This window comes from Salvelinus alpinus, chromosome 17 (assembly GCF_045679555.1).
Source record: "Salvelinus alpinus chromosome 17, SLU_Salpinus.1, whole genome shotgun sequence".
Lineage (NCBI taxonomy): Eukaryota > Metazoa > Chordata > Actinopteri > Salmoniformes > Salmonidae > Salvelinus > Salvelinus alpinus.
The window spans coordinates 55550168-55564799 of record NC_092102.1 but is presented as its reverse complement, the minus strand read 5'-3'; the positions used below and the strand labels follow the sequence as shown (position 1 = coordinate 55564799).

The following is a 14632-nucleotide window of genomic DNA, read 5'->3' as shown; positions in this document are numbered from 1 at the left end:
AACCGGAGCAATCTCAATTCTAGCTCCAACTTTAAACCCAATCCTAAACCTAACCTTAAATTTGATCATAACCCTAACCCCAGTCTCAAACTTAACCATAAGCCTAATCCCTTGGTTTACCCTAACTATAACCCTAACCTTGATTGTATCCTTAATCCTAAACCCAACCCAACCCTGACCTTAACCTGAACCCTAACCTTAACCTTACCTTTAACTGGAGCAATCTCAAACCTAACTCTAACCTTAACCCTAACCCCAATCCTAAACCTAACCTTAACCTTGATCATAACCTTAACCCTAACTCCAGCCTCAAACCTAACCCCAAACCTAACCCCTTGGTTTACCCTAACTATAATCCTAATCTTAAACCTAACCTTAACCTGGATTGTAACCTTAATCCTAACCTGAACCCTGACCTTAACCTGAATCCTAACCTTAACCTCACTTTTAATTGGAGCAATCCTAACCCGAACCCTGATCTTAACCTGAACCCTAACCTTAACCTCACCTTTAACTGGAGCAATCCCAACCCTAGCTCTAACCTTAACCCCCATCCTAAACCTAACCTTAACCTTGATCATAACCTTAACCCTAACGCCAGCTTCAAACTTAATTCTAACCCTAAGTATAACCTCTTGGTTTACCCTAACTATAACCCTAACCTTGATTGTAACTCTGATCCTTACTCGAACCCTAACCTTAACTTTACCTGAAACTGGAGTAATCCCAACCCTAGCTTTAACCTTAACCCCAATCCTAAACCTAACCTCAACCCGGATAATAACCTTAGTTCTAATCCTAACCCCAATCACAATCCTAATCTTAACCCCACCTCAATCCCTGAACCTTGACCCCGATACCAACCTTAATTTGAACTCAAGCCTCAAATCTAACCTTAACCCTAACCCCTTGGGACTCAAAAAGTGGATATCAGGAATCCCACAGGTCTGAAACAAAAGTATGAGAGCCTAATTTTAACCTTGACACTGACAATCTTAATCGGTACTTTAAATTATAACCCTGGCTTCATAAAGATGTATTCTGAGGAGCCTCGGAATTGGAAAGTATGTATTGTTTGGGTAGTGTCTGGGTGTTTATCCTCTTAGAGGAAAAGGTTACTCTTATCTGTTCTTTTTCAGGGATAAACCATAACATCTTCCTTTGCGGTATATCTCCCAATTTCCTGTAGGACTATGATGTATCAATAGGAGAAATAGAATTAGAGAACATGTGCCCGTGTATTTGGTCCTCTTGAAGGGCAATTTTCTCTTAAACCTAACCCGCCAGAGCCCTGTTCTCCTCCTCCTAATTAGATACTTTTACCCAGAGAAACTTGAATCTCATATATCAGGAGCACTTTTATATTATAATTGGAACCTTGTAAATATGTAAATTATTTTTGTTTTATTAAAGTTGTTTTTTTATATTTTTCTTTTTTGTCTTGTGTGTTTTGGCCCTGTTTTCTTTTGATTTATTTATTTGGAAATTCTTTAGAGGTCTTCTTGTAGTGGGGAACGATGTCATAACAAAACCACTTTTTCCCTTCATGTAGATTGGTTTATACAAGGAAGGTGAAAAAACAATGGGAAATTTGTAGAATTAAGGACAGGTGTGTTGGAGGATATAGGATGGACATAATAGTCCACCAATGGAAGGTCAGGCTTAGTAGCTTAACCCCTCCCCTCACCCGTTCTCATACTATATGGGCTGGCCTCTTCTCATTTTCTGTCTATTTTCCTCTGAAGAAGCACGAATTGTGCGAAACGTCAGGAATTTTTTCTTCCTAATTTTAAACAATACTCCTTTTATCTTTTTACCTTCGAACAAAAAAGGTTTTGACCATGTGAATCAGAAGAGGATTACTGTATCTCACTATTCTAAAAGGACACCATTTTTCCTACAAACAAAGATAAGCACATGGACCTTTGGAGACTTGGTGGGGATGGTATGGAAGAGCTCTTTTCCGTGTGAGATATCCATTTTTCTGGGTTGGTGAGTACTCCCAAAATCACTGTGTGTACACATGAAGATTTGAACATTTGGAGTGACTTGAAGTGGAACCACTATCAGAATTGAACCATAAAGGAGTGATCACTTTTGAATGGAGTGTTTTTCTCCCACCTGAGTGGGGAGGTTTTTTTTCTCACCTTTGTGTGTTTTTATGGAGTGACAACCTAACCTACAGTGGTAATCTCCTACGGATTGCTTTTATTGTACACATTCCCCTTTCTCCCTTTTTCCCCCTCCCCCCTCTTTTTTGAGGGGCTGAGGCCGGTATGAGGCTTAATTGCCAGTTCTGGGGTAACCACCAGATGGCAACGGACAATGATTTGTTGTTGGAGAAAATGAGTTGTGAGTGCTGACCTCTTATCCTTTCTTTATATTGGGTTTTGTTTCATTGGAGTTTCTTTTATCTAAAATAGGGCTAATTCTTTTTAATTTTTTCTTTTTGTCTTTGGTGTATAGATTTTTCTTTTTGTCTTTTGTATGTGTGTATATATATCTTTTTGGGGGGGTTGATTGGTTCCAATTATATATTGTGGGGGGGATTTTAACCTTTATATGATCCCTTCTTTTAGTTGGGATTTCCAGCAAGGGTTCCTGGTTTTGAACATTTACCATGGCAGTGCCACTACATAACCGTTTCCAGGCTCTAGTTAGTTTAAATGATCAGGGTGAGTCTACTGGAGAAATGAGGAATGTTCCTTCTTTGCCAGATATAACCTGCACAAAGGGATATTTCAAGGCCCTACAAGCCATTCATCACTCAGAAATATTAGATCATTCTGCAGTTAATCATTCTTTTCCAGCAGGGATGGTAAGACAGGTGAACAAATTGGCGGCCTTTATTAAACCCTCCTCGCCTAACCAACAGACCCTGGAAAAGGTAAAACTTAATACCAGTAGGTGGATGGAGAATAATATGCATATTCTGAGGGAGCATTATGATGGGGTAATTGCCTTATGCATTCAGAATAGCTCAACTTATAATCAAGAAGCTCTAGATAAAGCGGTGATGTGGGCAAAGGCAAGATATAAACACAAATTTACATCTTCTTCAGTAAGCACCTTAAAAAACATGTTGCAAAAACCAATTGACCCACCGGCCTCTACTAAACTGATAACTTCTCATCAGGCCCATTCCAGTTATGCGGCTGCGGTGACCAGCAAGTCACCAACTGGTAGGGTGTCAATGGGAGCCCAGGCCCACAGGGACTTTGGAATATGCAGGAATATCCCAGGGGGCCAGAGTGACACTTCGGTAAGGGATAATATGGTTAATAAACAGGCCTTCAGTAATCCTGTAGATAAACCGATAAACCATAGTCAGACTATCAACAGCAATACCACAGGGCTTGCTGGGGGTATACAGAGAAGGGAGGTGCAGGTAGAAGTTCATGTTGGGTCTACTTCTCCTTGTAGAGTGGTTCCTTCGACGAGCTCACCTACTAACCAACTATCTCCCCTCTTGTCCTGTCTCACCCCTCGGAAATTAGGTCCTGCAAAGAGTGGCGGGACTAGCTTCAGACTTACCCCAATAACCAGGAAGAGCACGGGGATACCGAATCCCCAAACTCAGCGACCAAGAAACAATTTGGCCGAGCCTAAAGTCCCAGCCTTGACCCTTCCAGGTAGAGAGCCCTCGAATTTACTCTTAACAGTAGAGGCGTTGGAGATTACGGTGAATAACGGAAATGGTCAAAAACTATCATTGAACAATGTGGCTGTTTTGATGGATGACATGGTTTTATCCAATTCTACTACAGGTTCACAGCAAGATGACCATCAGGGTAAGGTAGCAATGGCAAATGGAAAAGACACGGGTCCTGGGACAGAACCAATACTGGAACCTGTAAAAAAGGAGAAACTCTTTTATCCCACATGTCATTCTAGAACTGAAAGGAAAATAAATGATTGGAGTATTGAGATTAAAAAGCCCGTGGTTTTTATTGGGGATTCCAACCTTGCGCGCATTTCTAGTTTTACTGACACTAATACACAAATAGATAGTTTTCCGGGAGCAACCTTCAGACATATTGCAGGAGTGATAGGCAAGTTGGAGAAACAGCAAAACACACAGAAGGTTGTTCTATCAGTGGGTCTTGTTAACGGCTTGAACCAGCAGTATACCACTGCAGTCAAGCAGTTGCAACAGCTACTGAATAAAGCAGGTGAAGTTTTTCCTCATGCACAGGTCTATGTCCCTATTATACATTTTTCAGATGAGCTTCCATGGGAAAAGCAGGAGGTACTGAATCAATTGAACAAGTATATTCAGAAGAATTGTAGGGAACTATTGGATCTGAATAAACTTAGATTTCACACAGTGCAGGATGACCCAATACATTGGAGACCAGATACAGCTGTAAACATTTTTAACTACTGGCTAGACCAGTTAAACTATTAAGAGGGGAAGAGTGTATTGGTATTACTCCCCAGCACTCTAATGTACTTAACTTATCGACTACTTTTAGACTTACAGCGGCAGAACAGCAACTCCTGGAGAAGGGTCTTATGTTTATCCCGACACCCACTAAGATAGATCGCATGGAGCTCAGGAGGGATCTGCATACCTATCATAGAAAATTAAAATTACTTGATCATTTTAATTATAATACTGATAACCAAAGAATACCATTTATTGGTCCATCACACTGGGAGCCTAAGTTAGAGGGAGTGTCCAATACGATGCAGACTTTAATTCAAAGAGACTCTACCTCTTTTAGTACATTTAGGTTTTATATGGCAGGGAAAGATAATCTTACAAAACAAGAACGTAAATCCTTAAAATCCTTAAGTAAGAATTCCAACATAGTTATAAAACCAGCGGATAAAGGATCAAAGATTGTTATATTGGATAAAACCCAGTATCTGATCGAGGCGAAAAGGCAATTGAGTAATTCTAAACATTATAGACCACTGACTCATTCATTGCAGCAGGAGACCCAGAGACAAATTAGGCAGATTTTAGGAGAACTTTATGAGAATAATTACATTACAGACAAACAAATGTTTTACCTATTTGGACCAGATACCCCACGTCCCAGACAATTTTATTTGTTGCCTAAAATCCACAAACCTCCTGAGACTTGGACCATTCCTTCTGAGGTTCCATGTGGTAGGCCGATTGTATCGGACTGTGGCTCGGAATCGTATAGAATAGCGGAGTATTTAGATTATTTTATAAATCCTCTGTCACGGAAACATCAAAGCTTCATTAAAGACACGTATGAATTTGTGACAAAATTGAAAGAAATTAGTGTGCCTCAAGAAACTGTGTTTTTCTCAATTGATATTGACTCATTGTATACCAACATTGACACCAAGTTGGGTCTTAGAGCGATCAAAAACATCTTCCATAAATATCCAGACCTAGATAGACCAGATGGGACTTTGCTACAATTATTGGAACTCAGTTTAACAAGAAATGACTTTGAATTTAATTCTAATTGGTTTCTTCAAATCCATGGTACAGCTATGGGGAAGAAGTTTGCCCCGTCCTATGCCAATATTTATATGGCAGAATGGGAACAATCAGCCTTCCCCAAATGTATAAAGCTTCCAATTTTGTATTTACGGTATCTAGATGATATATTTGGGTTATGGACACATTCACTTTCAGATTTTATGGAATTTGTGAAGATTCTGAATACACATCATCCGTCAATTACGATTAAACACAATGTTCAGCCGGAACGAATAGAATTTTTGGACACCGAGGTATTTTTTGTAGAGGGGAATGATAACCTGAAGCGATTAGCAACAAAGGTTTATTTTAAACCTACGGACACCCATTCCCTCTAACATAAATCCAGTTTTCATCCAAAACACACCTACAGGGGGTTGATAAAGTCGCAGCTTATTAGATTTAATAGGATTTGTACACAGGAAAAACATGTCAAGGAGGCTATAGGAATTCTTTTTAAGGCTCTCAGACCCAGAGGATACTCAAAACGTTTCCTCCGCACTATAAGAGCAGAGGTGAACAATATGTCTGTAACGGAACCTATATGTGGGAGGACTAGTAATGATGGATGCATTATTCCATTTGTCACCACATATTCACAGTCTCTATGAGGTTTAACTCCATAGTGAAGGATCATTTTGAGCAGACGAGGGAGGAGGTGGAGATTCTCCAACAGTTCAGAGTAATATCAGCATATCGGCGAAATAAAAATTTGAAAGATGTGCTGGTACACTCTGGTTTCAGGGAGAAGCCGGGGCGGAGTGGATCACATTTTAGACAAGTTAAATACATTCAGAATAAATGGTCGGGTCTAGGGGCTCCAGTATGGGAGGTATTTCAATTGAAGACCACCAACATTGTATATGGAATTGAATGTCTACAATGTGGAAAACTGTATATTGGAGAAACTAGGAACTCCTTGGAAGCCAGACTCAAACAACATCTCTATCATATAAGTAAGGAGTCGGTTAAAAGCACACTATACATCCACTTTAGATCTCATCCAGTAGCTCAGTTAAGAATAGCAGGGTTGGAATCTAACCAGGGGTGGTCGCTAAAACACAGACAGATCAAGGAGCGGTGTTGGATAAAAAAATTGGGTACTTGTAATCCTACAGGCCTTAATGAAAAGTATTAGAGACCTAAACTTTTCTAACCTTGATCTGAACACTAACCTGAACCATCCCAACCCCAGTTTATTCTAACTATAACCCCAACCTTAATCCAAAACTTAACCTTAACCTTGACTATAACCTTAATCCTAGCCTTAACCGGAGCAATCTCAATTCTAGCTCCAACTTTAAACCCAATCCTAAACCTAACCTTAAATTTGATCATAACCCTAACCCCAGTCTCAAACTTAACCATAAGCCTAATCCCTTGGTTTACCCTAACTATAACCCTAACCTTGATTGTATCCTTAATCCTAAACCCAACCCTGACCTTAACCTGAACCCTAACCTTAACCTTACCTTTAACTGGAGCAATCTCAAACCTAACTCTAACCTTAACCCTAACCCCAATCCTAAACCTAACCTTAACCTTGATCATAACCTTAACCCTAACTCCAGCCTCAAACCTAACCCCAAACCTAACCCCTTGGTTTACCCTAACTATAATCCTAATCTTAAACCTAACCTTAACCTGGATTGTAACCTTAATCCTAACCTGAACCCTGACCTTAACCTGAATCCTAACCTTAACCTCACTTTTAATTGGAGCAATCCTAACCCGAACCCTGATCTTAACCTGAACCCTAACCTTAACCTCACCTTTAACTGGAGCAATCCCAACCCTAGCTCTAACCTTAACCCCCATCCTAAACCTAACCTTAACCTTGATCATAACCTTAACCCTAACGCCAGCTTCAAACTTAATTCTAACCCTAAGTATAACCTCTTGGTTTACCCTAACTATAACCCTAACCTTGATTGTAACTCTGATCCTTACTCGAACCCTAACCTTAACTTTACCTGAAACTGGAGTAATCCCAACCCTAGCTTTAACCTTAACCCCAATCCTAAACCTAACCTCAACCCGGATAATAACCTTAGTTCTAATCCTAACCCCAATCACAATCCTAATCTTAACCCCACCTCAATCCCTGAACCTTGACCCCGATACCAACCTTAATTTGAACTCAAGCCTCAAATCTAACCTTAACCCTAACCCCTTGGGACTCAAAAAGTGGATATCAGGAATCCCACAGGTCTGAAACAAAAGTATGAGAGCCTAATTTTAACCTTGACACTGACAATCTTAATCGGTACTTTAAATTATAACCCTGGCTTCATAAAGATGTATTCTGAGGAGCCTCGGAATTGGAAAGTATGTATTGTTTGGGTAGTGTCTGGGTGTTTATCCTCTTAGAGGAAAAGGTTACTCTTATCTGTTCTTTTTCAGGGATAAACCATAACATCTTCCTTTGCGGTATATCTCCCAATTTCCTGTAGGACTATGATGTATCAATAGGAGAAATAGAATTAGAGAACATGTGCCCGTGTATTTGGTCCTCTTGAAGGGCAATTTTCTCTTAAACCTAACCCGCCAGAGCCCTGTTCTCCTCCTCCTAATTAGATACTTTTACCCAGAGAAACTTGAATCTCATATATCAGGAGCACTTTTATATTATAATTGGAACCTTGTAAATATGTAAATTATTTTTGTTTTATTAAAGTTGTTTTTTTATATTTTTCTTTTTTGTCTTGTGTGTTTTGGCCCTGTTTTCTTTTGATTTATTTATTTGGAAATTCTTTAGAGGTCTTCTTGTAGTGGGGAACGATGTCATAACAAAACCACTTTTTCCCTTCATGTAGATTGGTTTATACAAGGAAGGTGAAAAAACAATGGGAAATTTGTAGAATTAAGGACAGGTGTGTTGGAGGATATAGGATGGACATAATAGTCCACCAATGGAAGGTCAGGCTTAGTAGCTTAACCCCTCCCCTCACCCGTTCTCATACTATATGGGCTGGCCTCTTCTCATTTTCTGTCTATTTTCCTCTGAAGAAGCACGAATTGTGCGAAACGTCAGGAATTTTTTCTTCCTAATTTTAAACAATACTCCTTTTATCTTTTTACCTTCGAACAAAAAAGGTTTTGACCATGTGAATCAGAAGAGGATTACTGTATCTCACTATTCTAAAAGGACACCATTTTTCCTACAAACAAAGATAAGCACATGGACCTTTGGAGACTTGGTGGGGATGGTATGGAAGAGCTCTTTTCCGTGTGAGATATCCATTTTTCTGGGTTGGTGAGTACTCCCAAAATCACTGTGTGTACACATGAAGATTTGAACATTTGGAGTGACTTGAAGTGGAACCACTATCAGAATTGAACCATAAAGGAGTGATCACTTTTGAATGGAGTGTTTTTCTCCCACCTGAGTGGGGAGGTTTTTTTTCTCACCTTTGTGTGTTTTTATGGAGTGACAACCTAACCTACAGTGGTAATCTCCTACGGATTGCTTTTATTGTACACATTCCCCTTTCTCCCTTTTTCCCCCTCCCCCCTCTTTTTTGAGGGGCTGAGGCCGGTATGAGGCTTAATTGCCAGTTCTGGGGTAACCACCAGATGGCAACGGACAATGATTTGTTGTTGGAGAAAATGAGTTGTGAGTGCTGACCTCTTATCCTTTCTTTATATTGGGTTTTGTTTCATTGGAGTTTCTTTTATCTAAAATAGGGCTAATTCTTTTTAATTTTTTCTTTTTGTCTTTGGTGTATAGATTTTTCTTTTTGTCTTTTGTATGTGTGTATATATATCTTTTTGGGGGGGTTGATTGGTTCCAATTATATATTGTGGGGGGGATTTTAACCTTTATATGATCCCTTCTTTTAGTTGGGATTTCCAGCAAGGGTTCCTGGTTTTGAACATTTACCATGGCAGTGCCACTACATAACCGTTTCCAGGCTCTAGTTAGTTTAAATGATCAGGGTGAGTCTACTGGAGAAATGAGGAATGTTCCTTCTTTGCCAGATATAACCTGCACAAAGGGATATTTCAAGGCCCTACAAGCCATTCATCACTCAGAAATATTAGATCATTCTGCAGTTAATCATTCTTTTCCAGCAGGGATGGTAAGACAGGTGAACAAATTGGCGGCCTTTATTAAACCCTCCTCGCCTAACCAACAGACCCTGGAAAAGGTAAAACTTAATACCAGTAGGTGGATGGAGAATAATATGCATATTCTGAGGGAGCATTATGATGGGGTAATTGCCTTATGCATTCAGAATAGCTCAACTTATAATCAAGAAGCTCTAGATAAAGCGGTGATGTGGGCAAAGGCAAGATATAAACACAAATTTACATCTTCTTCAGTAAGCACCTTAAAAAACATGTTGCAAAAACCAATTGACCCACCGGCCTCTACTAAACTGATAACTTCTCATCAGGCCCATTCCAGTTATGCGGCTGCGGTGACCAGCAAGTCACCAACTGGTAGGGTGTCAATGGGAGCCCAGGCCCACAGGGACTTTGGAATATGCAGGAATATCCCAGGGGGCCAGAGTGACACTTCGGTAAGGGATAATATGGTTAATAAACAGGCCTTCAGTAATCCTGTAGATAAACCGATAAACCATAGTCAGACTATCAACAGCAATACCACAGGGCTTGCTGGGGGTATACAGAGAAGGGAGGTGCAGGTAGAAGTTCATGTTGGGTCTACTTCTCCTTGTAGAGTGGTTCCTTCGACGAGCTCACCTACTAACCAACTATCTCCCCTCTTGTCCTGTCTCACCCCTCGGAAATTAGGTCCTGCAAAGAGTGGCGGGACTAGCTTCAGACTTACCCCAATAACCAGGAAGAGCACGGGGATACCGAATCCCCAAACTCAGCGACCAAGAAACAATTTGGCCGAGCCTAAAGTCCCAGCCTTGACCCTTCCAGGTAGAGAGCCCTCGAATTTACTCTTAACAGTAGAGGCGTTGGAGATTACGGTGAATAACGGAAATGGTCAAAAACTATCATTGAACAATGTGGCTGTTTTGATGGATGACATGGTTTTATCCAATTCTACTACAGGTTCACAGCAAGATGACCATCAGGGTAAGGTAGCAATGGCAAATGGAAAAGACACGGGTCCTGGGACAGAACCAATACTGGAACCTGTAAAAAAGGAGAAACTCTTTTATCCCACATGTCATTCTAGAACTGAAAGGAAAATAAATGATTGGAGTATTGAGATTAAAAAGCCCGTGGTTTTTATTGGGGATTCCAACCTTGCGCGCATTTCTAGTTTTACTGACACTAATACACAAATAGATAGTTTTCCGGGAGCAACCTTCAGACATATTGCAGGAGTGATAGGCAAGTTGGAGAAACAGCAAAACACACAGAAGGTTGTTCTATCAGTGGGTCTTGTTAACGGCTTGAACCAGCAGTATACCACTGCAGTCAAGCAGTTGCAACAGCTACTGAATAAAGCAGGTGAAGTTTTTCCTCATGCACAGGTCTATGTCCCTATTATACATTTTTCAGATGAGCTTCCATGGGAAAAGCAGGAGGTACTGAATCAATTGAACAAGTATATTCAGAAGAATTGTAGGGAACTATTGGATCTGAATAAACTTAGATTTCACACAGTGCAGGATGACCCAATACATTGGAGACCAGATACAGCTGTAAACATTTTTAACTACTGGCTAGACCAGTTAAACTATTAAGAGGGGAAGAGTGTATTGGTATTACTCCCCAGCACTCTAATGTACTTAACTTATCGACTACTTTTAGACTTACAGCGGCAGAACAGCAACTCCTGGAGAAGGGTCTTATGTTTATCCCGACACCCACTAAGATAGATCGCATGGAGCTCAGGAGGGATCTGCATACCTATCATAGAAAATTAAAATTACTTGATCATTTTAATTATAATACTGATAACCAAAGAATACCATTTATTGGTCCATCACACTGGGAGCCTAAGTTAGAGGGAGTGTCCAATACGATGCAGACTTTAATTCAAAGAGACTCTACCTCTTTTAGTACATTTAGGTTTTATATGGCAGGGAAAGATAATCTTACAAAACAAGAACGTAAGTCCTTAAAATCCTTAAGTAAGAATTCCAACATAGTTATAAAACCAGCGGATAAAGGATCAAAGATTGTTATATTGGATAAAACCCAGTATCTGATCGAGGCGAAAAGGCAATTGAGTAATTCTAAACATTATAGACCACTGACTCATTCATTGCAGCAGGAGACCCAGAGACAAATTAGGCAGATTTTAGGAGAACTTTATGAGAATAATTACATTACAGACAAACAAATGTTTTACCTATTTGGACCAGATACCCCACGTCCCAGACAATTTTATTTGTTGCCTAAAATCCACAAACCTCCTGAGACTTGGACCATTCCTTCTGAGGTTCCATGTGGTAGGCCGATTGTATCGGACTGTGGCTCGGAATCGTATAGAATAGCGGAGTATTTAGATTATTTTATAAATCCTCTGTCACGGAAACATCAAAGCTTCATTAAAGACACGTATGAATTTGTGACAAAATTGAAAGAAATTAGTGTGCCTCAAGAAACTGTGTTTTTCTCAATTGATATTGACTCATTGTATACCAACATTGACACCAAGTTGGGTCTTAGAGCGATCAAAAACATCTTCCATAAATATCCAGACCTAGATAGACCAGATGGGACTTTGCTACAATTATTGGAACTCAGTTTAACAAGAAATGACTTTGAATTTAATTCTAATTGGTTTCTTCAAATCCATGGTACAGCTATGGGGAAGAAGTTTGCCCCGTCCTATGCCAATATTTATATGGCAGAATGGGAACAATCAGCCTTCCCCAAATGTATAAAGCTTCCAATTTTGTATTTACGGTATCTAGATGATATATTTGGGTTATGGACACATTCACTTTCAGATTTTATGGAATTTGTGAAGATTCTGAATACACATCATCCGTCAATTACGATTAAACACAATGTTCAGCCGGAACGAATAGAATTTTTGGACACCGAGGTATTTTTTGTAGAGGGGAATGATAACCTGAAGCGATTAGCAACAAAGGTTTATTTTAAACCTACGGACACCCATTCCCTCTAACATAAATCCAGTTTTCATCCAAAACACACCTACAGGGGGTTGATAAAGTCGCAGCTTATTAGATTTAATAGGATTTGTACACAGGAAAAACATGTCAAGGAGGCTATAGGAATTCTTTTTAAGGCTCTCAGACCCAGAGGATACTCAAAACGTTTCCTCCGCACTATAAGAGCAGAGGTGAACAATATGTCTGTAACGGAACCTATATGTGGGAGGACTAGTAATGATGGATGCATTATTCCATTTGTCACCACATATTCACAGTCTCTATGAGGTTTAACTCCATAGTGAAGGATCATTTTGAGCAGACGAGGGAGGAGGTGGAGATTCTCCAACAGTTCAGAGTAATATCAGCATATCGGCGAAATAAAAATTTGAAAGATGTGCTGGTACACTCTGGTTTCAGGGAGAAGCCGGGGCGGAGTGGATCACATTTTAGACAAGTTAAATACATTCAGAATAAATGGTCGGGTCTAGGGGCTCCAGTATGGGAGGTATTTCAATTGAAGACCACCAACATTGTATATGGAATTGAATGTCTACAATGTGGAAAACTGTATATTGGAGAAACTAGGAACTCCTTGGAAGCCAGACTCAAACAACATCTCTATCATATAAGTAAGGAGTCGGTTAAAAGCACACTATACATCCACTTTAGATCTCATCCAGTAGCTCAGTTAAGAATAGCAGGGTTGGAATCTAACCAGGGGTGGTCGCTAAAACACAGACAGATCAAGGAGCGGTGTTGGATAAAAAAATTGGGTACTTGTAATCCTACAGGCCTTAATGAAAAGTATTAGAGACCTAAACTTTTCTAACCTTGATCTGAACACTAACCTGAACCATCCCAACCCCAGTTTATTCTAACTATAACCCCAACCTTAATCCAAAACTTAACCTTAACCTTGACTATAACCTTAATCCTAGCCTTAACCGGAGCAATCTCAATTCTAGCTCCAACTTTAAACCCAATCCTAAACCTAACCTTAAATTTGATCATAACCCTAACCCCAGTCTCAAACTTAACCATAAGCCTAATCCCTTGGTTTACCCTAACTATAACCCTAACCTTGATTGTATCCTTAATCCTAAACCCAACCCTGACCTTAACCTGAACCCTAACCTTAACCTTACCTTTAACTGGAGCAATCTCAAACCTAACTCTAACCTTAACCCTAACCCCAATCCTAAACCTAACCTTAACCTTGATCATAACCTTAACCCTAACTCCAGCCTCAAACCTAACCCCAAACCTAACCCCTTGGTTTACCCTAACTATAATCCTAATCTTAAACCTAACCTTAACCTGGATTGTAACCTTAATCCTAACCTGAACCCTGACCTTAACCTGAATCCTAACCTTAACCTCACTTTTAATTGGAGCAATCCTAACCCGAACCCTGATCTTAACCTGAACCCTAACCTTAACCTCACCTTTAACTGGAGCAATCCCAACCCTAGCTCTAACCTTAACCCCCATCCTAAACCTAACCTTAACCTTGATCATAACCTTAACCCTAACGCCAGCTTCAAACTTAATTCTAACCCTAAGTATAACCTCTTGGTTTACCCTAACTATAACCCTAACCTTGATTGTAACTCTGATCCTTACTCGAACCCTAACCTTAACTTTACCTGAAACTGGAGTAATCCCAACCCTAGCTTTAACCTTAACCCCAATCCTAAACCTAACCTCAACCCGGATAATAACCTTAGTTCTAATCCTAACCCCAATCACAATCCTAATCTTAACCCCACCTCAATCCCTGAACCTTGACCCCGATACCAACCTTAATTTGAACTCAAGCCTCAAATCTAACCTTAACCCTAACCCCTTGGGACTCAAAAAGTGGATATCAGGAATCCCACAGGTCTGAAACAAAAGTATGAGAGCCTAATTTTAACCTTGACACTGACAATCTTAATCGGTACTTTAAATTATAACCCTGGCTTCATAAAGATGTATTCTGAGGAGCCTCGGAATTGGAAAGTATGTATTGTTTGGGTAGTGTCTGGGTGTTTATCCTCTTAGAGGAAAAGGTTACTCTTATCTGTTCTTTTTCAGGGATAAACCATAACATCTTCCTTTGCGGTAT

General features: G+C 39.9%; 2 long non-coding RNA genes across 2 annotated transcripts; both read left to right on the top strand.

The window, feature by feature from the left end:
• Nucleotides 1-1729: 1729 nt before the first annotated feature.
• On the top strand, nucleotides 1730-3936 carry LOC139543187 (uncharacterized). The gene is made up of 6 exons (XR_011668620.1): nucleotides 1730-2352; nucleotides 2580-2675; nucleotides 2814-2887; nucleotides 3137-3262; nucleotides 3498-3632; nucleotides 3768-3936. It is a non-coding gene; the product is annotated as an uncharacterized lncRNA (long non-coding RNA).
• A 4524-nt stretch (nucleotides 3937-8460) lies between these two features.
• On the top strand, nucleotides 8461-10667 carry LOC139543188 (uncharacterized). The gene is made up of 6 exons (XR_011668621.1): nucleotides 8461-9083; nucleotides 9311-9406; nucleotides 9545-9618; nucleotides 9868-9993; nucleotides 10229-10363; nucleotides 10499-10667. It is a non-coding gene; the product is annotated as an uncharacterized lncRNA (long non-coding RNA).
• Nucleotides 10668-14632: the final 3965 nt, after the last annotated feature.